We start from the raw sequence: 25,105 nt of genomic DNA, 5'->3' as shown, positions 1-25,105 counted from the left end.
TCTCTTTCTTGCTTCATTGCAATAGTGTCTTTACCGGTGTCCCTGGTGCTCCCTACGCCCCTTTCTGGCCCATTACCCACAAAGCAATCTTAATAAAACACAGATCACATCATGATACTCCCCTGCTCAACCTCCTTCATTGGCTTCACATTATACTTCTAGAGTAAAACCCAAAGGCCTTACGGTGGCCTACAAAGCCCTACATGATCTGGACCTCATTACCTTCTGCCCTCATCTACTACTTTCTTCTTCCTTTTCTCCACTGCACCCTCAGTGGCTGCTTGCTGGTTTTCTAGCTCTCTAACACCACCTGCCTTTACTTCTTTCTGCTGCCCGTTTCCTCTGTCTGGAATGTTCTTTCTTCAGACACCTTTGTGGCCAACTCCCTCACTTCCTTTATTTCTGGATTAGTTCTCTATTGCTTTATAACCAATTACCTCAAAATGGCATGGTTTTAAACAACAAACCTTGTGGAGGGCCAGAAATTTGCAAGCAGCTTTGCGAGGTGATTTGGGTTCAGGGTCTCTCGTGAAGTTGTAGTCAAGATGCTGGCTGGGAGGGGCGGAGAAATGACTTCCAGGCTCTCTCATATGGCTGTTGGCTGGAGGTGCCATTGCCCTGTCATAGGGCTGCTCCCATGACATGGTCCTGGACTCCTCTAGAGCAGGAGATCCCAGAGACAGCCCAAGACCAAAATGGAAACGACAGCCCTTTTATAACCTAATCCCAGGAGTCACAGCACCTCACCCTCTTGCTGTAATCTTTCCGTTGGAAGTGAAGCACCAAGTTCTGGCCACACTTAAAGGGGAGGTAACTAAGCTCTATCTCTTAAGGAGAGATGTGTCAAAAATACAATTGTGGTTTTGTTCCAATGTCACTTTCACAATGGAGTTTACAGTGACTATCCTGTTTAAAACTGTAAGCCACATCCTTGCCCCTCTGCACATGGCTCTATGTGTAATTTTTTCCATAGCACTCATCTTTCAACATATAATAAAATTTCCTTATTTCCTTACGTTCATCGTTCATGGTATCTTCCCCCCATTAGAACATGGAGGTGAGCAAGGACAAGGATGGATATTTTGTGCCCTGGTTTATCCAAAGTGCATAGAACAGTGCCTCGGCACACAGTAGGCACTCAGTAAATACTTGTTGAGTGGATGAGGCCATCTTAGCTTTCCTCTCCTCTTTATTTTCCGTATCTTACAAATAGGCTGTGAATTTATCGCCTGTTGGTAGCCGAAGGCCCAGATAGCCCTGGTGCAAATAGACGAGTAGCCTAAGGAGAGAATTGCTGTCAGATTGCCATTCTCCTACATGCCTGTTTACTGGGAGATAGTCCCAACTTGGGGATGAACTATAAACCTTGAATCTTTTTTTTTTAAAGATATTATTTATTTATTTGACACAAAGAGAGATATCACAAGTAGCCAGAGAGGCAGGCAGTAGTAGTGGTGGGGCGGGGGGGAAGCAGGCTCCCTGCTGAGCAAAGAGCCCGATATCAGGGCTTGATCCCAGGACCCTGAGATCATGACCTGAGCTGAAGGCAGAGGCTTAACCCGCTGAGCCACCCAGGTGCCCCAAACCTTGAATCTTTTATTCCTGAGAGCCCCCAAAGCCTCTCTTTTAGACCCAGTAAAAAAATTAGATATCTCAAAAACCAAAAGAAGGAGAGCCTACCAAAATCCTGGAAAGAACATTAGTCATACAGCCAAAAGCAAGTTAGTAAGTTTCCTCTTTCCTCACTCTTTCCTCTCCCTGGACTCTTCTTCCACAGTTAGCAGGGCTGCCCAGCTACCGGATGCCTGGTATTCAGTATGTAGAAGAAGACACAGGACTTGGTGTATGTTTCTTCAGTATCCTTCGTGGGCATTGTAAAGGACATGAGACTGTCCTCTCTCCCATCACGTACATCTGTTCTCCCGTCTAGAGAAACCTGCAGTGAATTCATTTTTCCAGGATTCAGCGTTAGACATGTGTCTGGTGTCTGGTTCTGTGGGCATACAGGGGACGATAATACAATCATCAGAGAGCTCGCTGTGCTTGGTGAATGATAGTAAGGGACATAGTCGCGGAGTGATCAGAAAAACTCCCTGCAAAAGGCAGGACTTGATCTGGACTTTCATGTTGGTTTGGGGTTTTGCTAGGGAAATAGGTGGAAGGCATTTTAGCTGGGAAACACATAGGCGAAGGACGTAAGTCATCATGAATGGGCAGAAAATAAGGTTAGCAAGATAAGAACTCGAGGCTAGGTTATTAGGGGGCTTTAAATGCTGGGCTGGAAGTTTGGTAGTGTCTTCTGAAGGTAAATGTATTTCAGCTTTTTTCCCTGCTGGGAATCCATTTATTTGCTATTTTCAGTGCAGTTATGAATATCTATCATTACATGCTGTGACTCTCAAACAGGCTCATCTCCCAAAAAGGAGCTGGGCTCTTCCTTCTCGCAGTTATTAATTACTGTTGTAGATAGTGGGAAGCCGGGGAAAGTTTTGGCTGGAGAATTGACATATGAAAGCGATCTTTGGGAAGATTAGGCTGTCGGTGGTATGCCTATGTGAGCAGAAGAATCGTGGTACTATTGACAGACTAGGAAAACCATGGGTGGGGCTCAATTAAATCTAATCTTGGGCATACAAAGGAATGGTTTTCCTTATTTAAAACACAAATCCACCAGTATTTGAGCTCTGGAATGAAGATCTCCAGGGAGGAAGGGATGGCTGCATGTATTTCTCAGCTACATTTCTTGGGAATTTTGCCTCCTCTTTGGGGTTTTTTCAGTGTGGTTCCTATAGGCACCATTGAACCCCACTACCAGTGGCTACCACCTCTTTTCTTTTTGGCCCCAGAATATATTAAAAGGCCTCTTTCTTGATTTTCCTTTTATAGGGTATTATAGGGGCTTATACTTTCAAAAGAAAACTTATCAAAAACCTGAGGCAAACAAAAAGGAAATCAATATAAAAATACAAATGGTAGGGGCACCTGGGTGGCTCAGTGGGTTAAGCCTCTGCCTTCGGCTCAGGTCATGATCCCAGGGTCCTCGGATTGAGCCCCTCGTTGGGCTCTCTGCTCAGCGGGGAGCCTACTTCCCCCTCTCTCTCTGCCTGCCTCTCTGCCCACTTGTGATTTCTCTCTCTGTCAAATAAATAAAATATTTTTTTAAAAAATACAAATGGGATAAAATTACTCATAGCCAAGAGATGGATTCTGATTCTGGGAGTCCTGAAAGTGAAGGACTTGATCAGCTTCCCAATTCTCATATCCTAAAAGCCTCAAAATCAAGTGTTACTCACACAGATGCCTACAGGGGACAAGCGTACAATGTAAATATGTGGGCTGGGTGTAAGACAACAGAGATTTGTAGGGGTCTGTGGAAAACTGGATTACGCATGCCCCCTGTATCTAGACCCCTTTAGGCTAGCACAGCTTACCAGATACTATTCTGGGGGCTTGTATAGTTTACTTCATTGAAAGGAAGTTTCCAACTTCTGAAATGAAAACTGGTTTTTATTTGTTTGCTTAACTCCACTGAATCCACTATTAGTCTCTCATTTCGTTTCATTCTCATTTCCAGTCTGAGAAATCCGCTTAGTTCAGAATTGAGCTGTGAGGCAGTGATGACTGAGATCTTATTTCTGGCAAACATCTAGCCTCCTTTGGCCTGAACTGTAAGCTTCTCCTACTTCTGGAGCATTTTTGCGAGATTCACATAGTTGAGTCTCTCTCCTCTTCCCCTGGTAGAGGAAGAGTTTCATAAAAGTCCATTCATTTCATTATGATGATTAAACAGTGCTTTAGTCTCTCTCTCTGTATAAAGATGGCTTCTATATAATCTGAGTTTGTTTAAAAATATAAGATGAAAGTCTTTTCCCCATACATTGATTATAGGACCTACAAGTGGGAATGCTCCAGGAAGTGTTGACACAGTAGTGTTGAAGCTTTGGTTGAGAAAACCTATAGAAATAGAGAGATCTGGAACTCTGCTGCAGAGGAGAGATATTTGAAATTACAAGAATGGACTTTTTTTTTTTTTTTTTGCTGGGAAGAGCACAGAGGAAAGAACAAAAGTCCAGTGGTTGAGATTTGGGGAACAGTCCTCGTTGGAAGGAGTCGTAGGAACCAGTGAAGGAAGTGCGAGCAGATAAGAGGAGAATCTGAGCAGAGTAGAAATTAACCAAGAAAAGGGAACAGATGGTTACTCGAGTATATCTGTGCATGTGCCAGACAGCGGCTGGGTGCTTCATCTAACTTATGACTTTTAATCCTTACAGCAAACCTATGAGGTCGGTGGTCTTATTCTCATTTTAAAGATAAAGAAGCAGGGGCTCAAAGGCTAAGTAGTTTGTTTCAGGTCAGCTCACCCAATTTGCTCCTAGTTGTCTTTACTCAAGTCCCATGTTCTTCCCGTCGCCCGGAGGGTGCCTGCCTGCCCGAAGAAAGACCATAGGCCATCTGTGATCTCGGACAGCATCTGCAAATTTGCAGGCAGCCAAAGGATCAGTTGATAAGGCAATGAAGACAATGAGTCTAGAACTCTCACCCAGAGAAGTTGCACAATGAAAAGGCAGTGAGAGCCAGCTGCTGAGCTACCGTTGGCTTGAGCAAAGCCCCTTCTGAAGGTGGACAGATGCATGTGTGTTTGAAAGCAAAGGAGAAGCCACTGGAAAGGGACAGACTTAAGCTGGTGAAGAGACAACCATGTGAAAACAGGGAGCTGCGGAGCTGAGTGCAGGGGGAGAATTAATCCTTCCTCTGAGAGTTGTAGATGGCTGGAAGGCATGGGTAATGTTTAGAAGCAGATGACTTGATTTCTGCCTATTTCCACGCTCTTTCCCCAGGAGACATAGCCTTTTCAGTTAAGAATTTTAAAGTCCTTCCCAAGGGCATTTAGTTCTACCGACTTAAACAGAGAATCAGATGGTCCCGTGACTTTTGTGACTTTTCTGTTAAGGATGGAAGTAGCGAAACTGACAAGTAGAAGTAGCAGCCGAAACTGACAAGAAAAGTATCAGCCATGTTCTTTCCCTCTTCTGAGCTCCCCTGTCACTTTTTGTGTCTTTACTCCCTCACTCATCACAACAGTGCCTTGTAGGCAGGAAGCACAGAGTAACCAGTGGTTGTAGCTTAAAGGTCTTGGCTTTGGAAGATTCTCTCACATTGGTAAATGTTGTCTTTGGTTATAGAAACAAAGAGGGAAGACAAAAGTATCAAATGATTTACCTTTAAGTTTTCCTGATGTGTCGGCTTCATAACTTTAGCCTTATCTCTGTTCTCTTATTATGGCCTTCCCTTTCTTTTGGATAGTGAGTCACATTGAAAGTGAGAGGCTGAGTCCCACAGATGAGCACCTTAGCTGTCTGGTGTGTGCAGAACAAGATGTCAGGATTCACGGGCATCCTTATTGTCTGCCATAAGGGGATCGTCAAGGGAGAAGTTGCCAGAAAGTCTCAGGAAGCGTTCCCCTCCCCCCCATTCTGTATGGGAGATCTTCAGTCTATTTGATTTTGTACTTAGAAGTTTAAACTCTATGGGGATGGGACGTTTTAAGCACCATTGAGAATATTAAACATTGTGGAATCATGCCGAAAAGTGAAAACATGGTCTCTGCCCTGGAAAGATGGACTTTTGAGGGAGATCAGACCACTGAAACTTACATATATACAAAGGATATTCCAAATACACAAACTCTATGTTACCACGGAGGGAGAAGAAATAGATTGGTTTGGATGGGCTCTAGGCTCCGTAGCAGGCTAGTTTGGAAGAGGTACTTCTGGAAGAGGCAAATCTTGAGCTCAGAGTGTGAAAGGATTTTATGTGGCTGCCGAGCTAGGTGTTTTATTCAGTTACACAATCTGAGAGTCTCTCCCTATGTGTGGTGGTTTGAGGGAATCCTTGAAAAGCTCCTTGCCTTCTGTTACTCTTACCTTGGAAGCCTGAGCAGCTCTGAGGCCATACAATGGAGAATCTTTGACCCCACAGAACCCCTTCCGGTTTGGAATGAGTGAAACTAGGAATGAGGTGGAGCTTTGAGACAGGATGGCAGTACCCCTTGGTCTAAAGAAGAAATAGCTGACCCTGGTCCTAGCATTCAGTTTGCCGCAGCCTCAGCAGCAGGGGGGAGGAACAGAGGGAAGTTGCCAAATTTAGTGGATACCAAAGGAGGGACACCTCAATACTCCTAGCAGAGTACTCTCCCCCATCTCTCCCCAGTTTGGGGTAAGCTCTGATATTGAGGTAAATGAGAATCAATAGGAAACAGATGAGATTAGCTATCTACAGAAGCGACCTGTACTCCTGTTTATAAATCTAGTACTTATGAGACTCAGTTACAAGTCTTGACAAGGGCCGAGGTGAGTCCCTCAATGAAGGCAATTGTGGCGTCTCAGATATATGTAGAGAAGCTTAGAGCCATGGGATTTGAAGAGCTGGAAGGGACTTTATCAATCTAAGTATACATCAAACCTTTTGTTTGGCTTTTGAGGAAATTAGGCCCCACAAAGACAAAAGAGCTCTCACGTAGACGGACAGTGGTAGATCTTGACGCCAGGACCCAGGGCTCTGAACTTCTGTTTGGTTTGTGAGCGTTATGGAGATCTCACTTACGCGAGAGATGGAAAAACGGGTCCATGGCTAGAGAGCTCTGCCTGAGGACAGCTTCCACTCTTCCTCCCCGTTGCTTTCTTCCAACCTTTGGTCTTGCGTACCTCTAGGCTCTTATAAGCCATTTGAGAAAAACTGTTATGTAATTAATTCATGAGGTCTGAGGAGGAGATATACTAGCAGAGGAGAAGAGTGGTATAGAATTAAAAAACGAGAATGAAAGAGTGTCCATTTATTGATGTATCTAGCACAGTGCCAAAGCAGTGATGTAATAGGACAGGGATGAATGTCTAGTTTTCTCCACAGTGTATAGGAACTCTCCCATAAAGTCATTTGCTATTTTCTCTGCCTTTTATTCTTCATCCCTGGTATGATACAACCTCAACCTTATAACCCAATACACCAGCATTTTAATTTCTAAAGCGGTGTCCTGTGATTTTATTTTTTTTTAAAGATTTTATTTATTTATTTGACAGACAAAGATCCCAGGTAGGCAGAGAGGCAGGCAGAGAGAGGGAGGGGAAAAGGCTCCTGGCTAAGCAGAGAGCCCAGGACCCTGAGATCATGACCTGAGCTAAAGGCAGAGGCTTAACCCACTAAGCCACCCAGGTGCCCTGGTGTCCTGTGATTTTAGTTAGCATTTGTCATTTATCCGTAACTGGACTAATGGAGACTGCGCTGGGGACTCTGGACCCTTGGTAACCCATACAAAGTACAGACTTCCTCTGAGATGCTGCTTGAACAGCTACTCGGGGGTTCTCCAGTCCATATACCTGTTTGTGTAACACCCCCAACGTCGGATAGCAGGGGCTTCTCTAACCCTCTTAGAGGATTTAGCTGGGTTATAAGCAGTCAAGTAAGTACTCAGGTAGGGCTTACTGGAGATTCTGCCTTTTGTTCAGTGCTTTCTGTGGGCTCAACCCTACAATCTCTTTCATTGAACCTAACACGAATACTAAGAAAACCTGCCATCAATCTTGGGGCTTTGCCCAGCTGGAGAAGACTTTGGGTGGTGAGTAGAGGTGTGGAAGTTTTGCCTTGGAGGGGGGTCTCTGTCCGCACTCTCATAATTTATAGTTTCCTTGACTCCATCCGCCAGTGGACAAGAGACAGGTCGGCCCCTTTTGCGCTCTTTGTTTCCTCACATCCATTTTAGGAAATTGAGTGTCAGAAGACTTCCCGGAGTTCTGCTTCCCGGGTCTAGAGAGCCCTCATTGCTCACAGTCCCAAGGATTCGTTCTAGTTGCGCCGATCCAGTCAGGCCCACTTGGATCAGCCAGCAGTGGGATTCAGACCAGTAACCTGTCTCTCCTGCAACCGTTCCTCTTTCAGGCCTCAAAGCCCGAATCAAGCGACCCTTGTACCAGCCCCCTATCAGGGCTCAGAATGTCCGTTTTCAGTGTGTGTCCTCGTATATAAATATAGGTCTCTCTAGATGTAAAAAGTGAGAGAGTCTGTAAGTTGCCTTTTTTTTTTTTCTATACCCCCTTTCATGGGGCAAACTAATGAGATGCATATCATTAAAGACCCGATGTTTTGTGGGACGGAGCCTTTTAAACTGGATGTGCCTGGCTTAGTCATGGCAAATATTTACCAAAAAAAAAAAAAAAAAGGGACATACCATATAAAATTAGAGTTCTGAAAATAGTACTGAGAGAGGGAGAAAGAAAAAAAAGAAGAAAAAGAAAAAAAAAAAAAAGAACCAGGACAGAAAATACAGGCCAGTCTGTTTGGGGAAAAGGGAAAAAAGAGATAAAATGAGAGAAACCTCGGCAGTAAAAACAGCATCTTGGTAAACAGACTATAAAAAAAACTGTGACCTGCTTTCTGGCAGCCCTGGCGGCTGTCGAGCGGGCGAAGGTGGCGGAGCTGGCGTCTGTGTGGACACACGGTGCCCGGGGCGCACGGCTCCCCTGGCCGCGTGGGGCGTTAAATTTAGCCACATAATGATGGGCCTGAGGACAGCCTCTTGTTGACCACACCGTAATTACTGCTTCGCTTTATGAATTTTATTTTGCTTATTCTGTTTCCTCCTTCTTTGGTGTGAAGGGGGCCTGGAGTGGGGGGGAGTCCCGCCCGCACCTCCCCCCCTTCCTGGACAAATGAGTCTTCATAGAAACTCGGGCGCCCAGGCCATCGGGGTAAAAAGTAGGCGCCCTTGATTAACCAGAAAGGGAAAAGGGTTTCTGGCCCCCAAGGCTCTTGATTTTAGATTGTGATTTAACGTCCTGAGTGGAACCTGCTTAGCCCGGCTTTTCCCTGCTTTCAGAGAAACTGTCCTGAAGTCACTGGTCTTAAAAGGCACGTCCACGTGAATCTGGGAGGTTGACGACCTGACTCCGTTTAGAAAACCCCAGGAGTGAGGCTCCCAAGTGTTGTTGGATTTTTTCCCTCTTTGGTCCGAGGCTCCCTTGCTAGCTACTTAGAAATTCAGTTTTGACAACATCTTGCGTAAGGAGATACATTGTTTTATGTAGATCTTGGTCTTGGTGGTAACAGGGTTCTTGAAGCTGAGGATCTTATAATCCACTCTATTCAAGTAATACAAAAATACTTGTTTAGAATATTCTGTGGAAACCTCAAGCGTCGTTCTTTGGGAGCACTTGACGTCGATCGTCTCGGTTTTAGAGTTAAAACAGCATGGTTTGCTAGAGCACCCCATGGCCTCTGTCAGAATGGTGCTCTGAGGCTTCTAGCTTTATCTGTAACTCTAAGGAAGGGCCAGGAGCCCGTGGTCTCAGACCCGAGGTACCATACAGGGGAGAGAGAGTAAGCTGTGGAGAGGGCGTCAGAGTGTCGCGTGGAGTAGGTATTGGGTCATCGGGGGTGACGTTTTTGAATGGTGACCTAGGCTGGCAGCTACCTATGGCCCCACAGTGGCCCTCCAGCTGAGGAAGTGGTGGAAAAGGAAAAGCAAACAGGGGTTGTGGTCAGGGTACCGGCTTGTCTGTTGCTGGCCAGGACTGTCCTGTTTGTGTGTCAGGGCCGGTTGGGCTCATCCCGAAGCCAGGCAAGAACGTGTCAAGGAGAGGCTTCTTGCAGTTCTTGTTTTCCCAAAACAAAGGAAACTCCTTGCATTGCTGGAAGTCGCGTGCTTGGATGCTGAGTTTGTTACTGCCTGATAACCTGGCCGCCAACTCCTGCCCTCCTCTTCACCCCATGCAGCCAGCGGCTTAGCGGGGGCAGCTTCCTGTTCCTCCTCCGAGGCAGCGGACTCACGCCCTGTTGTACCCAGAAAGGAGGAAAGAAGGAAGAGGTAGCCCTTCTGTCTCCAAACCCACCCTCTGCTCTTCCCATGGAACCTTCTAGAACAGTGCTTTTCAGAGTAATCTGGCACATGGTCTTATTGTGCGTGACCGATGTGACAAGTTCAATAGTACATGGACCATTCTGTGCCCTGTTTGTTGAGAGCAGTCCTTTTGACCAAGTGTCCAGATGTCACAGTGATGTCACATTGCGATGAGAGTTCGTAAATGCTTATTTTTATTCAATTTCCACACTTCCGTCATCATGGGCTAGCTGCAGATAGTTCATGGAGCAGCCCCAGTTTGCCGACCACACTTTGAATAGCAATGTTCTAGAACCGTAAGGCCCAGTGAGTCAGAGCTATTTCTTAAGGGACATAGAGGTCCTACCCTGAACCTGTTCGGGGTGGGGGGTAGAATTTTTTTTAAAGATTTTATTTATTTATTTTGAGTAAGAAAGAGAGAAAGAGAGCATGAACAGGAAGAGGGGCAGAGGCAGAGGGAGAGAGAAGCTCAAGCAGACTTCACGCTGAGCGCAGAGCCCAGTGCAGGGCTGCGTCCCACAGCTGTGCGATCCCAACCTGAGCTGAAGCTGAGAGTCAAACGCCCGACTGTCAGAGCCACCCAGGTGAACCTAGAAAAAGGAATTCTCCAGGAAATTTCAGGCAGTAATGATCAGGCAACTGATCTCAGTTGCCAGGTCATGCCAGGGAGCTCCAGTGCTTGGGTGGAAGTTGGAACTGGCTGATTAGAGGTTTCTTTCCTGGTGCCGAAGTTCGGTGATTTTCATGCTAAATGGTAAAGCCAAGAGGCGAAATTAACAGCCTCGATGATTTTCCCGCAGGGTGGTGATTCTAAGTCTTCAGTGGCAGCTCTAGATGACTTACTGACGTAAAGAAAGAAAAGGAGGGGATGTTTTCCGTAGGGTTCAATTACTAGTCTGTCATTTTCATCTAGATATGAGGTCTTTCTTATACAGATCGATCATGTGTTTGGTCAGTATTATCTTAGTCTTCTGTTAGGAGGCCACCAAATTGTTTCCAGAGGTTGAGAGATCTAGGATTGAGGAGAAAAGTAAATATTGGCAGAGTTGGTGGAATTCAAGTAAGAGATAAGGGCTGGGCCTCGGATTAGAACCGTGGGATATTGGCAGGGTCACTTGACAGGCCTAGTTGGAGAATGGGGGCTCGCAGCCCAGGGCTGGAGGACAGCAGGGTGGAGGGGACTGGCCACGCAGTGAAAGGTTTGTCTTTGCCAGAAAGAGCAATAGGGCACTGAGAGACTATTTGGAAAGTAAGCCAGGAATTTAAAGGACTAGAGAGTTTCCGGGAGGGAGGGAGTGGGAACCTGCTAGGTTCCACCCTTGCTGAAGGACAGAAGGAAGAGAAGTAAGCCCAGACTCACCTCTGTGCCCTTTCTGTTTTTAACACCCCACTCACCCCAGGGATCTGCAATCAGGAAAAGAAACCAGGTTGAAGCTGCTGATTAAATCTCATCACGTGTCCCTGCTTCGAACTCCTCGGTGGCTCCCTCTTGACCTTAGGATAAAGTCCAACCTCCTTAATAAAACCATTAAGGCCCTTTATGATCTGGTCTCTATTTACCTCCCCCAGCTTCATCTCCCACTCTTCTGCTACATCCACACTTCTACCCTCCTCATCCACACTTCTACCCTCCTTCCTGAATCTACACTCGAGGCACAGAGCCCTGCTGTCAGTTTCCAGAGCCCTTTATTCTCTGTCTTATCTCTAGTCCTTGGCACATGGTGTTCCCTCTGGGAAGTCCCTGCCGCCACCAGCAGACCTTTTCACCTGGATAACTCCTGTTCCTTGTCTGGATTTCAGCAGAGATGTCACTTCCTCTGGGGAATTTTCCCTGGCCCTCTGAGTTCAATTTAGTTGCCTTTCTCGTGTGTCCCTTTATTTGCTCTCATAGGCCCTGTCACACTGCATTATAATTATTTATCTGGCTCCCTGCTCCCCTCTCCCCGCCAGGGGTAAGTTCCCCAAGGGCAGGGATTTTATCAGTGTTATTTAAAACTTGTCCGATCCATTGTAGGTACTCAGTACGTTTTGTGGTGTGTTATATATTCTGTAGAGACATTTTGCTTTTGTTGTTTAATTTCATTCTCTTTTAACTAACAAGTGAAATGAGCAGACTTCATTGAATAAAATTCAACACAAATATGTCGATCACCTTACTCAGATAAAAAGAAGATACAAATCGACATAATTTTTTTTTTTTTTTGACTCCACAAGGGCTGCTTCTGGGTGAAGAGGTATAATGGCTTAGTTCAGAGAAATTAAGAGGGGCAGTGTCCTACAAGTAATTGCTATTGAAACCAGAGCCTCATCCTTCCACTTTCTAGTACAGAGCTTTTCTTCCTGCTATTATTTCTAATGAAATATATTTGAGAAGAGAGGCTACTCAGAGAGGGAAAAAGCACTCCTGTAACTCTTCTTCTGCCCCCCCCCCCGCCAAAATACAGGTCTGAAATTGTAGAAAAACGGCCAAGCATCAAACTGAATTACCATCACGTCACAGGGCAAGGCGAAGCGTCAGGACCATGAGACATGGAAATGTCTCTGAGACACAGCTGGAGGGGAATCCTCAGTCTTGGAGAAGGATCTGAGAAACACTGATATTTTTCGGCTGCCAAAATGTTTTCCTCGGGGCTGCCCTGGGAATGGGACAGCCTAGTGGGGTGAGGACAGAACTGGGGGGCCTGCGGAGACCCTTGCTGGCCCTCTTCCAACGCTAGCAGTTTCTCAGCCACTGAGCCAGTGAGGTGGATGAGCTAGAAAGTTTCAGGCTGCCTCTCAGCCCTTTCTAATTCTTCAGCTCCTGGGAGCTGGAAGGAATGGGTATTGCCCAGATCAGCGGAAACCTAGTCTGTAGGCAGAGCCGGCCACAAGGCCAGGTTCAAAATTACTCCTGTGCCCCAGCCTTGGGGCAGGGAAGAGCACGGCCTGGGTTCTCTCACCAACAGGGACCAGTAAATTCTAGCCATAAGGGGACCCAGACGCTCTTTGTCCAGCAATGTTTTCCCAGTGTCTCCTGTGGAGTGATTCAGGGCCAAGGTGACAGTGGGTTTGGAGCCCAGATGAAAGGATCGCAGGGACCACAAGACAAGATCCCTTGTGTGGTGGCCGGCTGGAAAGAAGAGGGAGGGAGTGTGTGTGGAGGTCAGTGACGCAACTCTCCTGGCTTGCAGGGATGGAGGAGGAGAAGGCTCGCGGTGTGTCTCCTTATAAAGAGGCCCTCACCACATGAAGCAGGGGAGAAGGTGGTCCCACAGTGAGTCACCCAGGAAGGGACGCTGTGTGCCCAGAGCCCAGAAGAGAGGACTTGTGGATTTCCCACTCTTTCCTTCGATGATTTTAGGCGTCATACGGTTGCTTTAGCCATTCAGGCCGTGCTGCTTCCTTTCCTGCCTTCTAACCCAGTCCTTCTCCTCGCTCTGCACTGTCCCTGACATGCCTGGGTTTTAATCTGTCAATTTGTTCTTGATTTCTGTAGTTGGGTTTTTTCTTTCTTTTTTTAAAACTCTGAAGTTTGATCTCTGCTGATTTCAAGAAACCCCAACCATACTACTCATTGTATTTGCCTTTGAGAAGATAGCCGGGTGGTTCTTTGCCAAGCGCGGTTGTTCCTAGATTGTGTTTGCTCTCCCTCTTATCTTCAACCAAGGCAGGAATCTGAAGGGATTCGAGGGGGCCCCTGGATCCACTTGCCCCTCAGTTGAAAGCAGCTCTCGTCTGGCCTTTATTGAGGTCTGGGACTGCACAGTGCTCTGGGGAGTGTCCCTGTAATCAGCCAGCCACCAGCCCCACACTGCCTTGTAATAAAGCACTCTATATTTGTTCTGTTTATAGTCTCCTCTGTAATAATGCCACAGCCCTCACTGCTCTCTTTCTTTGGGGAGATTTTCTGGGTAATAGAAAATTCTGAAATGTTAAAGAGGGTCATAGACTTCGAAAATGTTTTTATCTAGGATGTGTCTCAGGTTGGGAAGATGCCCGGGAAGGCCGGGCGACCAGTGAACTCTCGTGGGGAGGAGCGTGTTGTGGTGAGCATGGTGTGTGTGTGTGTGTGTGTGTGTGTGTGAGGCACTGTGGCCTTAGGGCCCATGCATGTGGAGGGGGGTGTGTGGGAGCAGCCGTGGGTGCGTGCTCTGTGGTCACGGAAGGTGTGGAGCACGCTGCCCTCATGCCGGTGGCAAGTGGAGAGTGTGGTTGGGAGGGGGGTGGGCAGTGTGCAGGAGGGCCCATGCAGGGATGGAAACCCCTGTTTTGTCAAGTTTCAAAACTGTCAGGTATGGAGGACGTGGAGACCTAGGAGTGGGACTTCAGGATGGAACATTCCATTCATTCTTTTAGCTGTCTCCCCTTTCCTCTGGTCCCCAGCTACACGCTTCTGCCATGCTGTCCTTCTTTCTCCTCCTCCCAGTTCCTTGTCTCTTTCTCTGTTAACTGGGATGAAGGCAGAGACAGACTGTTACGGAGAGGGGGTGAACTGTAGGCCACCTTGGTCTAGGTTGGCGAGAGCGGGCCGGATGTCCCAGGCTGCCGACTTTGAAGTTGACCTGTGTGATGAATCCTGGGAGCTGTCCTCACCAGGGCTCCTGCTAACAATTCCCATTCCTCCTTTCTCCTTCCCAGTCTCTACCTCTAACCACCCCCACCCCCCGGATTCTATAAATACTTTATTATATGGCACTAGTAAAACTTCAAGTATTTCTTTTTATTAGAGCTACATAATATGGTAATTGTGTGACAGAACACAGCTCCCGTGCGCGGTCCCCACCCGCTTCCTAGGTGTGGCCTCTCACCGCCTTGGCTTGGGCTGGGCCCACAGGCCTCTCTGTCCTCTGGAGGGTGTTGCGAAGGGGGCTGGGACCACTTTTCAGACAGCTAAGGGGTCAAGGCCTTTGAGGAGGACCAGGCCAGAGGAGTAAAGGGGTGCTTTTCAAGTTTTAAGCCGTCTGTCCTGCCGTGTGAGTACAGCAAGGATCTTACTATTAGCATTAATTCCAACCAGTGCAGGAGGCCACTCGACCTGCCTTGCCTTTTAATGACGTTTGTCATGGGCCATAGAAGGTTTTGAATTGAGACCAGACCAGGGCTCCATGGATTTCTTTGGTTGACTCTGGTTCATGGTACTTTTTATTTATTTACTTTTAAGAGCAGTCATCATTCTCTGATGAGATCTGGAATCCCCTGGGTTTAGAATCTGGAGGTGCTAAAAGAACCCGATCCCTCCCATCTCCTGCTTCTTCAGCCCTAGAACATCTTTCTTCTTAAACCCAAGTCATTGGCCTCTGTGTCCACTAGTCTCATGGGAGATGTGGGGCTGGAAACCACCACAGTCCATGCTTCTTCCCTTACTGTTATCATGTGATCTGCTAATGGTGCATTTTGTCACCTAATTGAGCCTTATTGTTCGATTCTGATTTTTGGCCAGTGAGAACTGACTTTGAACTTTCCCTTTATCCCATCCCCCGTTGTAGCTATTGTACCAGTGCCCCCCCCCCCGCCCCGCCCAGTTCCTCCCTGCACTGCACGGGATGTCTCTGCATCCTTACTTCTGCGAAGCCTGAGGACTGGGGTTTCTGCCCCGGTAGCAGCTAACAGAGCCCTTGGTGCCAGGGACGCGGGCACAATGTTTAGTCCTTTCTTAACTGCCTCTGTGCCCAGTGTTTGCATAGGGGCCAACCCCCAAACTAGGCTCTGCCATGCACTCTTTACTCCCCATGGAGACCTATGGGCATATGCTCTTCCCACGTTTTGGGCCTAGCCAAGGTTAATATTAGGCCTTCTAGCTGGGCTGCTGTTCCCGAAAGCCACAGGGTGTTGTTAATATTCATGTGACCGCAGAGGCTCATTAATATTCATGAGGTATCTGCAGTCTTCCTTTAGGCCCTTTGCTCGGAGAAAACAGGAATGATTAGAGTTTCTAGAACTTAAAACTAACCCTATTTCCTGGAGTCTCTTGAGGAGGAGGCAAACCTTAAGAGTAAATGTCTGGGCCAAGGGAAAAAGGAGTTTTCATGCCAATATCCTAAACTGGTCTGACAACTTAGTGGCACTGGGCTGGATGGCTGTTCATGTTATCATCCTTATCCAGTGTTTATTGAATGCCACTGGGCTTAGGTTCTTGTACAAGGCTCTGCAGGGAGTAGGAGACTAGCACTGTGAGGTCCTCAGTGATAATGGACACGATTTTGGCCCCAGGCAGTCTGGAAGAGCAGGGGACACAGGTATGGACGTACCTGTAGCTCAAGGTGAGGGCCCATGCTAAATAAAGCTGGGTGCCCACTGCAGAGGTGTGGATGCAGGAGGAAGTCCTTCTCTGTGGGCAGCTCTTGAGAGGAGCGTGAACCTAGGGAAGTGAAGGAGAATTTTCTGTGACTCCCTCGATAACCCTCAACGAGGCATAGAGCCGCTCCCCGTGCCCGTCCTGGGCTCCCTGCTTACCCGCCATGCATCCCTTCCCTTTTGTCAGATGTGTTAGCTAATCCAATATCGTATTTACTAGAACTTCTTTCCTGTGAAGTATCCTTCTACTTCCTAGATGAACTCCTTTCTTTCTTTCTTTCTTTCTTTCTTTCTTTCTTTCTTTCTTTCTTTCTTTCTTTTTTTCCTGAAAAACTTAACTAGTAAGAGCTCTCAACTGTGACACAGTCCTTAGCAAGTTTGGGTATTCAAAATAATGACCATAATCCTGGGTTGTGGGATTGAAAGAAGACATGAGAGCACGAGATCGCCCTGCATCGTAGGTTAGCACTAGTTGGCCTCTTAGGATTCTGGTGTCGTGCTTGAAAATTGCGTGGGATTTTTGTGCCCATAGGAACAGCAGGACAATAGTAAAAGGGATGGAAACAGAACTTAAAAAAAAAAAGTGTCCAAGGAAAATGGGATTATTTAATTCGGAGAGTCAATTGGTAGCTCATTCTTTTAAATATGAAAAACTGGTACATGTAGAATGGTAAGGAACTTTTCCACATTTCCTTCAAGAGTCTGTGAGAAAGAATGAACTTGGATTATAGCAATAAGGATATAGTTGAAGTAGAGAGAAGGCTTTTTTTTTTTAAGCTGCTTGGAATGTGACCAGGGAAGCTTGGAAACTCCCTTCCTAGAATTCTTCAGGCGTCTTTCCCTCCCAACAGGTGTAGTATATTAACTATTCTTCCCCACACAGTCCTCACCCACTCTGTACCTCCGGTCTCTTCTGCCCTCTGCGCGTTTCTTCATTCCGTTTCTTTACGAAGTCTGCTCCTACTTTTGGTTTTGATTCGCTGCTCACACAGGTGTTCTGTGAGATGAGCGAGAGATCGCCAGAAGACCTTCATGAATCAGGCAGAACGTGCTGCAGTAGAAGCTCCGTGAGAACAGAAACCTTGTCTTACTCCCCCTCTGCCTCCAATGTGTGCCTGGTCCATAGTAGGCACTGCAGAAATATTTGTTAAGTGGATGAACAAATGTTTAGATTTGTGAGATGAACCGACTTCTCAGTGAGCTTGTTGCTTTATGAGCATGTTTGCCCAGACCATAGTGAGGGCCCCAGGAATGAAGAACTTTGCAGAATACCTAAGATGTTGCCGTTGGGTGACAACGTTTTCATTCTGCTGTTTGATGACAAAGGACCATGTCATCTTGGTGCAAAATTAGAATTTCTACCTAAACCCCAGAAAACCCAAACGGGGTAATATAGAAATAATTTTAAAATGTCATTTAAAATGTAGGGAATTTATTAAGTAGAGATAAGGCTTGTTGAGTATTCACAGTTCTCAAGTCAGCAAGATGCTGGGAGAAGGAACTTCGCAGACTAAGGGCCGTTAAGACTGGACCTGAAACCCAGCGATGGGGGTCTGGCTATTGGATTCCTAAGACATCAGTCCCAGGAAGCGGGGGTGGGGTGGGGTGGGACACCAGTCCATTGTGCTACATCAGAATGGTCCCTTTGGTGGAAGTTATGGTCGCGCTTCTCTTGGGTTCTATTCCTTTAGGGCTTAGGATGAGCTCAAGGTAAATTTGAGGTTCATCCAGTTTTAAGATCTAGACTACGCATCCATCAGGAACGGACAGCAGGTGGCGCCAAAACATTGTCATGCTTGCTCGGGCTCAGGGAAAGACTCAGGATGGATAGACAGAAGGATTCTCTTTTGACCCGGGGACAGGGAGAGGGAGACTGGCTACCTTCGTCATTGCTCAGGGAAGGAACCTCTAAGGGCTAAAGTCTGCCAGTTCCCCACCACCCAGGATCTGTCCCTCCGACCATCCTGCTTTGGCAAGAGGATTGGTGGGGAGAGAGGGATCCCAGCCAATCAGAGTGGAAGAAGAGCCCGTTCGCTTTCTGTCCCTGGCATCCCTGTGTCCCTTTGGGGCCTGATTCTACCAGGCAGCATGGTTTCCGAGGCTCTCGCCTCATTCTGTCAGCCTTTTTTTCCTTTCCGTCAGTGTGTTCCTGAATGATGACAGATGTACATCTGGGGACACTTTTTTTTTTTTAATCTCAGGACACTCTCTCTTAATGGATAGATTTCTTTTGCTCGCCTGTCCCCCTCGCCAGTTTCTCTTGTGGGGGGTGGGCACTGGAAGTGGGGAGAGGGTGGTAGGGAATGGAGAGCCCTGGCCCCTGGACGAATTTAAACTGGGGCGTGCTGGCGGGGAGAGCGGAGGATGAGCGAGCCAGTCCTGTCAAGGCTCCCCAATTCTGAGAGGGAGCAGGGCACTGTCCCAAGAGCAGGAAGCAGGGTTAAGACTAGAACTCAGAGTCTCTGTGGCCGTGGCTCCCTCCACCCTGACTGATTCCCCCCGCTAAGCCATTAGCTCTCTCCCAGCATTGTCTCTGACGCCCTCAATTTCCCCACAGCCTTCCTAAACCCGCCGGGCTGTCTCCAACCTTCATTCCTTGAGCTTGTTCCCTGGGCCTCCCCGCTTCCCTGGGGCGGGTTTAAGGGCTGGGCGGAGCTGTCCGCCTGAATCCCCTGTGGCCCCTTTGGTTCCTGGTTCTATATATATCCCTGTCCTTCTCTGCGAGGGTTTGATACGGCTTTATGGGCATTTCCATCCGCTTCACAGGCACAGCCGTCACAGAGGCGTGTTTCACCCGAGAAACCTCAGCGGAGCCTGGCCTGTGGCAGACTCAGTCTGGCCCCTGAATCAAGGCTCTCTTCTCTTCCTGCCCGTCCCCCACCCCTCCCCCCCTCCATCTCCCACTACCTACCCCCAAGTGAATAACAGAGCTCTGGGGAGCCCTCCACCTCGTGGGCAGGGCATTTTGGAGCTCCAGAGACTCGTGGAGAATTCTTCAGTGTCCGTTTCTTCCCTGCGTTAGTCAGGAGGTATGAACCCTGCCTTCTGGCTGAGACTGCCACGATAGGGCGTTCCTGCGTTTCTCGAAAAGAGTGGAACCCAGTGGGTGCTGGCAGGGTCTCTCGAGACGAATGAAGAGAAAAAAGAACCTTTATAGACTGAGGCTGGAGGAGCCAACGGGCTGATGAGGAGGGTCAGGAGCAGAACTGGGTCATAGGAGTTCAAGGAGACAAAAGGACAAGGGTCCTTAAGACAATGGGTAGGAAAAAATACACCCCCAGGGGACTCCTTTGGCCCGGAGATGAAAAGGTGGAAGCCGGTCTAGAAAGGGAAAGTTTGCGTGGGATAAAGGAGAAACCTGTTACATGGACTAAAATTTGCATAGGGAAGCAGTAGACCCCGCCCCCCATTTTAGGATGTCTGATACCTCAAGTCATCATAACGGCAATGTTTTCATCATACCTGCCGAATGCCAGGCCCAGGCCCTCTGGCTGTAAATCTTGTTACTCTTCACAGCCTTCTGAAGAGTTGCTGTTTTCCCATGGGATGGAGAGCAAAACCGAGCTTCAGAGAATGACTTGGCCTTAGTCACGTAGCTGATCCATACGTGATGCAGCAAGCCTTCGAAACCATTCAGCTGAATCCCAAGCCCCTGCTCTTTCCCCTACACCGTACTCCCTCCCGGGGAGCCCACAAGAAGGTGACAAAGCTGATTCTGACTTCATTTGTGGTCTAAATGATATTTAGTCTCTTTCCGTTATTTAAAACATTCACGTTTCCACATGGTCTCTAAACCTGACACCTGTGTTTGCTTGTGAGTTTCTCTGACATTCTGGCTTGCGTCTTCGAGCCTGGGAATTCCCAGGGCACCAGGATGCTTGGCTGTGCCCCATGAAGGATTGGCACATCTGTGTGTACATCTCTTTGTTCTTACCCAGCTGAGCTCGGGTGTGAAGGCCAGCTCCCTGTTGTTGCCTAGACGCCTTCATCCCTGGCTCAGAGACCTCTGTCCATTTGTGACTCTGCTGTCCAGCGCAGCCTGGCTAGGTATTTTCTTTTCCCTGCGATGTTTACTGTTCTTTCGTGGGATTTCAGATTTCCATGATGGTGGAAGGCTTGTAAATTGCAGGGGTGGGGAAGGGTGGCTGTGGCGGGAGCCCGGGCCAGGCCAGGTCGAGCCAGCAGCACAGACAGCTTTTATAATGGTGTGCAGGGTGAGGAGGCTTGTAAAGGCGATGCAGGCAGATAGGGGGATAAATCATGAGAGCAGTGGGCAGGGTGGTGAGCCGAGGTTAGGAATTAACTTTGTGTTGGATGGAGCCCAGGTTGTGGGATGGGAAGGGAGGCCTCCCCTCTTTTCCTCTCCTCTCAGCTCTCTTCTTTGCCTCTCCTTTCTGTTGGCCCTATTCACTGCAGGCTGTGACATGTTTGCCCTAGCCCTTCCTGTCCCTCCTCCAAGTTGCCTGAACTAAATCAACAAGGGAAAAGGTACCCCAGACGAAGGGAAGAAAGCCCTTCGTGCTTCTACCAATCAGACTGTTTTGTTTCATTGCAAACAGGGAATGGCTCTAGCTATCCCCTTCCTTCCAATAGCCATGGATGAGCATGCCCGTCCCTAGTGCCTTTCTGCTTGTTCTCAGGGAGTATGGCTTTGACCTAGAAAATGGACTGGAATCCTCTGGGATGATGAAGAAAGCATTTAAGGCCCTTCCAGCTGTTCTGAGCTTCCCCATCTTGACCTAAGGTCTCGGTCCACCCGAGCCAGGGTGCAGACCTGGGCTGGCTTCTTTGACCGCTGAGGCTTCATTTGGGAATTATGCTTCATGATGGCTCCTTTTTCTGTCTATGTCATGTCTGGACTTGAGAGGGGAGCTGGGAGAAATACCGCATGAGTGGTCAGACTGGACTTGGTGTCCAGAAAGGAGCCGAGGTTGGATGTTCTCTGACAACGCGTCTGTGCGTATCTAGTGACTGAGTGTTTCTAGGCAGGTACTTAGTGCGGGGACGGTATTTAAACGCCTCTTCAGGTCAGAGTTGTGTCTGTTAGGAAGATCTCTGTTTCTCCTTACAGCCCTTCGTGCAATGCTTTACAGATGGGCGATCGATGGGTGTTTGGGACACTGTGCTTTGGCTCGTGACTGGCACGATGCCTCCAGCCCTGGGCCCTCTTCTCCCATTCCCTGCTTCCCCTCCAACCTCTCTCACCAAAAACTGTTCCCCTAATCATCACAGCTTTCAAGTGGACGGCTCAGCCCAAACTAAAGTCATTGACTGCATTTCTTCCTCCCCAGATCTGTAATAACAGCGCTGTCACTTTCCTTTCTAATTAGGCCCTAATTGAAAACTGGTTGCATCTGGACTTTTCTTCTTCTGTTCTGCTGTTTAGTTCCAGTGGTGGAAAAACATTCAACTGAGGTTTGGGTTTTTCCTTTGCGCCCCCCCCCCCAATTTTTTTTTTTCTTCTTATCCTCCTCCTCCTCCTCCTTTTTTTTTTTTTTTAATATGGTAGGATTCTTTCAGAAAAGCTGTCCCCGGCCTGTTGGAGCCCCACTCACAAACCCGAGCCTTCTCCTAGAAGACCGGGTCTTTTCAAGTGGTTTGCGTTGAACACGTCGGAGGCCCCCAATGCCTGTGACAGTTTCTGTTAATTATAGAGGCTCTTTCCCCCTCTCACATTAGTCAAAGGAGTTTTGTGTGTTTTAACAGCATTTTCCCTTGGCTTGAATAAGACTCTGTTCAGACATTTCCTAGGGCTGGTGAGTCGGCAGCCCTCCCTGGGACCCGGTAGCAATGTTTCCTTATTGGCTTCTCTCGGGGCTTCAAAGATCACAGTGGACGGATGCTTCCTAGAGTGCTCAAAATGTCATTGTTTCGGGATCATGGACCGAGTTCCTACCCCATCAGAAACTTGTACGGTGTCTGGGCTGCGGGCCTAAAATGGGTGTGTCCTTGCGTGTGGAGAGGTTCCTCAGGTCTCTGCTTGCACTCTGCTCCCTGCCTTATCCAATCCCCGTGTCAGAGTCCCCTTCTTGTCCTTGCTGTCCTTGTTGGGTTACATCAGAGCATTTCTGGGGACCCTGGGTTCCATTCTCTGGTTCCCAGGCCTTATATGTATTACGGCTTTTGTAGGGCTTCAGAGTGCTTATGCTGCTGTCGTCTTAATATTAAAGCGACCTTCTGTCTCGACGGACACCCCGAGGAAGAACATGTCGCCTGCTGGGCTTGGGCCAAGGCATTCCAAACAGAAATCAGCGCGGGCACGTGGTCTGCTTAGGGACTTCTCTGAGAGACCAGGCCACCAGTTGGCGAGGAGAGAATAGGAGCTGACTGAAACAAACAGTATTTGACTAGAATCCTGTCTAGAATCCTGCAGTGTGGGGCTGCATTTTGTTGAATTTAGGCTGCTTGGATTTAGTCTGGGAGGGGATCAGCAGGGTCTCACAGGTGGAGCTGTGGGTAGGAGGTCACGAGAACCCTCGCAGGTAAAGTGTCCTTGGACACATGTGCTATAATTGCTGGATGATAATCACTTGTCCCGTTTCGGGCTTTATTGTTTTTTTGTTTTGTTTTGTTTTTTTCAGAGATCTACTGAGTGCTGTGTGTTTCTCCTTAAGAATATTTTGCCTTTTCTTATTTTTATTTTTTTTTTAAAGATTCTATCTGAGAGAGAGAGAGCGAGAGAGAGAGAGAGCATGAGCTAGGGAGAGAGGGGCAGATGGAGAGGGAGAACAGGCTCCCCGCTGAGCAGGGAGCCCGATGCAGGGCTGGATCCCAGAACCCTGAAACCATGACCTGAGCCAAAGATAGATGGTTAACCGACCAAGTCACCTAGGAGCCCCATATTTTGCCTTGTTTAAAAAATTTTTTTAAAAGATTTTATTTATTTATTTGACAGGCAGAGATCACAAGCAGGCAGAGAGGTAGGCAGAGAGAGAGAGGAGGAAGCAGGCCCCCCGCTGAGCAGAGAGCCTGATGCAGGGCTCCATCCCAGGACCCCAAGACCACGATCCGAGCTGAAGACAGAGGCTTCAACCCACTGAGCCACCAGGCGCCCCTAGAAAAATTTTGTTTTTAAGTAATCTCTACACCCAACAGGGGGCCCGAACTCACAACCCCGGAGAGTCATGTGCTCTACCAACTCAGTCATCCGGGCACCTCAAGAATATTTTGCTTTTGAAGGTGCTTGTGCTCAGCTCCTGAACTATTTTCCTAGCCTAGAAACCACCCTGTCTGAGGCATTGATTTTCTTTGATTGAGAACTCGGTGGAAGGAGGATCTTGAGGGAGTCATAGACCCAACGGCTCTGTTCAGGGCTCCTCTGGTCAGCTCTGGCTCTTGCAGGGAGAGGATGGACTTTCTTGGGGTAATAAATGAGTGACAGTCTTGACTATGGTACCTCTTGTTTCCCTTTTTCCAGAAGTGTGGGATAGTTGAAGTTACTGTCCGTTCTGGCTATAGCTTAGTGGGTCCAGCAGGGGGTCTTTGGCTCATCCTGGGAAGGTCTGTGAGCTCAGTTCCTCTGTGGTTTACAGAAGTTGGAGGTAAGACCTATGGAGGGGAGTCACCCGCTCCTGGGAAAGGTGGGGGTGGAGTGAGGAGAGGATTTTTATTCACGTTTGAAAAACAAGAGCTTTGGAAGCCCAGAGTGGCAGGACCCAGAGTCCCTGCAGGAGAACAAAACCATAGGAAGAGAGTTATGGAAATTCAGTGACTACATTTTTAAAAAAATTCTTGGATCGGAATTCAAGGGAGCTGGTTCCCCGCACAGAGTCTCATTTCCCCATTTTCTTCCCTGTCTGTCTCCCCCTCCCCAATTTGTTTGGAGTCTGCTCTTCAGCACATATTCGGGCACCAAATGCAAAACATCTCCCTGCCTTGTGACCACAAAGACTGCAGCGTTGGAAATTCTTCCTGAGTTGCTGACATGGTCGTGCTGTACATTGCTTCTATTTTATGGCACACGTTTAACAATATAAACTGTAATATATTAAGGTAAAACATTGAACAAGCGAAACAGAGTCAGAAGATACGAGCGACCTGTGTTTGGTTAGCAGTGAGGAGGCAAAGGGCTCTCACGTCATCCCTGCCTGCTGCTCGTGCCTGAGGGACAGACACTTGTCTCTGCTTTTAAGGTGTAACGTGTAAACAGCGCACCACAGAAGGCTGCAGGAGCTCTCCGGGACCCCTGGCGACGAAGAAGATTTTGGCAAAATCTTTTCAGATGTTTTTCTTAGTATTTTTATCTGAAATACTTAGAGATTGTGATTTCTGGTGGCACAGCTGCAAGGATTGGGGAGGGGAGTTGTTTTCGTGACCTACTATATGGAGATTGGGTCCAGACTTTTTGTGATTATTATTAATAATTGTGGAAGCCATGAGTATAAGGAAAATATAAAAGAGGGTGAAGGCATCAGAAGTTTGAAACAAAACAAAGTTACCCAGCATCTGTGATGTTTGTTCCTTAAAAAAGAAAAAAAAAGTGGGTTGCTGGAGATCAGCTTTCAGGGAAATAGCACTGATGAGTCCTTTCTCCCCCTTCGTATCTGGACCTTTGAAGCTGGTGGTGTAGCTTCTGGGGCCAGTTTCAGCAAGCTGGCCTCCCTGTTATCTGTCAGCCAGGGAAGGATTTAGTCCTATGCCTGTAGGAGGCTTTTAGCAAGTTCAGGGGCAGAAGCTCAAGTTCCCCTTCTGACCCCTGGCTTTTTCTTTGAGAGACTGCAGTTCCTTGGGTAGTTTGGAGTGGAAAGGTGCACGGTTAGCTGGATCTAATTAATAAAAATAATGACTTTTATCTGGGTCAAGTTTATGGTCAGCCAAGTGCTTTCACTGACATTGTCTTCTTTGGGTTCTGCCTTTGTAAATCAGAGCGAGGTTTCTGTATTGTTGCCCCTATTTTATCAATGAGAAACCCGGGGTCTGGAGTTTGCCAAGGTCACATAGTGA

The 25,105-nt window shown here is 47.8% G+C and overlaps 1 protein-coding gene and 1 long non-coding RNA gene across 6 annotated transcripts in view; one reads left to right on the top strand and one right to left on the bottom strand.

The window, feature by feature from the left end:
- The window catches only part of NHEJ1 (non-homologous end joining factor 1), a 97,773-nt gene that overhangs the window by 16,603 nt on the left and 56,065 nt on the right, over positions 1-25,105 (top strand). The window lies entirely within an intron of this gene.
- LOC123950970 lies at positions 10,488-17,223 on the bottom strand. Its single transcript, XR_006820323.1, has 3 exons — positions 17,064-17,223; positions 16,117-16,226; positions 10,488-10,901 (listed from the first exon to the last, which is right to left on the bottom strand). It is a non-coding gene; the product is annotated as an uncharacterized LOC123950970 (long non-coding RNA).

Source organism: Meles meles, chromosome 9, assembly GCF_922984935.1.
Source record: "Meles meles chromosome 9, mMelMel3.1 paternal haplotype, whole genome shotgun sequence".
Taxonomy (NCBI): domain Eukaryota; kingdom Metazoa; phylum Chordata; class Mammalia; order Carnivora; family Mustelidae; genus Meles; species Meles meles.
This window is presented reverse-complemented; position numbering and strand designations above follow the sequence as displayed.